Raw genomic sequence first — 2,788 nt, forward strand, 5'->3', positions numbered from 1 at the left:
TGCTCCATACTGACTGAGCCAGAATGCCTGTTCAATCACTACCATCTTTACCATCTTTACCAGCACACCAGGAGACTTGTTTTATCTATCACTTCAAAACCGCAAAATCGAACAAGTTAAATTGAGACAAACATGAAAATAAAATCTTTCCAATGTCTACAATAAAAGGCTAAATTCTCTCAGGTCTTCTGTAAGCCAGCCTGATGAACATGACAAGAGAAATTTCAGCCTGCCGTGCAGACAAAAACAGTGCGTGGCCTTATGGCTACAGAAATGGGAGGCTCGAGTCTAGGTTCCAGGACAGAATTGTGGTCCATCTTTAACCTTGCAAATGTTCAGTAATTTTGATTCAATATGGTTCTGATGGAGAAGAGGTGAATGCAAGGCAAGATGTGACCAAGAAAGAGGTAAAAGTGGTGTAAGGACTAAGGAGAAAAGAAGAAGGTGAAACAAAAGGACAAGGAGAAAGAGGAGAAGGAGAAGGAGAAGTGGAAGAAGACCAGAGCACACAGAAAACAAAAGAAAACAATTTAAAAATGAGAGAATGGGCTGGGAAATAGCCGGAGCAGGTGCTCCCATGTTCAAGGTCGTCATTTTAAGCCTGAGCACAGAGGAAGATGGGAAAAGTCAGGGAAAACCAAAGTTTTGCTAAGAAGTTAGGGCTGATTTTAAAAGCTGTGGTTAAGCATTACTTTTTTAGCTGATAAAAAAGACTATATGCATTAAAATGTAATGAGCATTACAAGCAGGCTCAGTGGCTGTCGGGGTGTTCAATACCCGGCCCTGCCATGCCAGCCCCACCCCCGGGGGCACGCTGAGACAGCAATCAAGACTGGGCGTGGTGACACGTGCCTGTAATCCTAGCTCTTGGGAGGCTGTAAACAGGTGGATTACTATGAGTCTGATCTAGTAGTGAGACCCTGAGCACCCTGTAGCCATATATATATATATATATATATATATATATATATAATTGATGTATCATGTCCAAAACCATAGGTGACGTTGAACTAAAATTAAACTTTTTAAAAAATATATAGCAGGCAAAATAGGCACTCAGAAAATTTTAATAAAAAGCAAAGCTGAAAAATAGGCTAAAGTATATACAATTTAATCTTTACTGGGATAAATACATATCATGACTACCTAGGTAAAGTTTATAATATCATTATACTTTTTTAATATTTGCATATACAGCAAAAAATATATTAGTGGTGAATTCTACGCTATATATAGAGAGAGAAAAATAATTTGAAAACAATATTACAAGATCATAAGAGTTACTTTCCAGAAAGAAAGAAGCAAATGCCTAGACTGTCATTAAATTATCATTCACCACTTTCCCTAGATAGACAAAGTTGCATGTATTAATTAAGTCATGATTAAAGGAAGATTGTATAAGTGCCAATCACACATTCATCAGCAATGTAGCAAGTAAAATTAAGGTTTAATTTTTCCTTTATAATCCTATGAGCAAAATTGCCTGCATTGTTCCCTGGAAAATCCTTCTGCCACGTTTTTCAAGGTCACACTTCCCTGCCAAAGGTGTTTCCAATATCATGTTCAAATGATAAACACAAGCCATTGTCTACACTGCGCTTAAAGTGCTTATGGGTTCCTATGACATGACGTTCCTCCTACAAGCCTCAAAGATGAGTTTTTAGCTGTAGGATTTAAGAAAAAAAGCTGGTTCATTCGCTTAAATATATAGTCATTTTAATTGTTTGTATTACATTTAGACTTCTGAAAATAGTATACAGTACATATAATTTAATAATGAAGCCTTTAAAATGTATTCATATGTGAGTTTCTTTCCTTTCATCAAAGTAGTACTTCTTCCTTATGTAAGAGAAATCAAAAATATTTCTGATTTCAAAAGTATTCTTCAAAAATTCCACAAAGTGCCTTTGACAAGGAGAGGAACAGGAAAGATGGATTATTAAATTATCCCCTAATTTATTTCAAGCTTTGTAAGAAAGCGTTTAAAATCACTGATTCTGGGTAAATAAGTAAATTTGATTTCATCCTATAATGGCAATATTGCTTAACAATTCTGTAAATGACTTCGAAGTGGCTTGTGCATATTATGAAGGTGCCTGTTATTAGTAAAAGGTTTTGAAAGCCATTTTTACCTTAGTTACAAAGGAATTTTTCAAGTTACCTAAGAGAGTCTGACCAATGCAATGACCACTTTGGAAGAAGCTACTTCCAAATAGTACCAGAGACGGCCTCATGTCAGATCAGTAACTCGGCTTACAACTGCAGGACTCTTCCACTGTTTATGCAGCAGTTGAGGCGAAGCTGAAATGGGCACTCTGCCTCACCAGATTACGCTGGTGTCTTCTACACCCTTAGCATTATCTCTAAATTATTCTGTAGCTGTTTGCTGCATAAGATTCAATTTTTAAAGCTTCATTTCTTCACAAAACATTTATAAACAGATGCTGAAAGTGAAATAGTATACATATTGTACTGTTAATTAGAACAATTTCAGTATCAAAATGACCAAGATTTCATAATGCAACACAAGCAGATTAGAAATTGAGATGAAAAATATAGAAAAGATACTAGAAAACATGACTGTATATCTATCATTTAATAAGAATACAATCCTGTAATTCAGTCTCTCTTTTCTTCCATTTTCTTTTCCCTTAATTAGGAGGAATATCAGCTTGTGAAGTATAATTCAATGAGCAAGAATAAGTGTTTTTAGTTCAGGTTGAATTCCTATGGAGAACACCCTGATGGGTAAAATGATATAAACATGGACAAGTATCAGGCAGTGGGG

At 35.7% G+C, this 2,788-nt stretch overlaps 1 protein-coding gene across 1 annotated transcript in view; it reads right to left on the reverse strand.

Annotated features, from left to right (window-relative positions):
• Positions 1-2,788, reverse strand: part of Lrfn5 (leucine rich repeat and fibronectin type III domain containing 5) — a 287,129-nt gene that overhangs the window by 225,867 nt on the left and 58,474 nt on the right. The gene's annotated exons all lie outside the window — the stretch shown is intronic.

The sequence above is a fragment of the Octodon degus genome, unplaced genomic scaffold (assembly GCF_000260255.1).
Source record: "Octodon degus isolate 3935 unplaced genomic scaffold, OctDeg1.0 scaffold00340, whole genome shotgun sequence".
Taxonomy (NCBI): Eukaryota; Metazoa; Chordata; class Mammalia; order Rodentia; family Octodontidae; genus Octodon; species Octodon degus.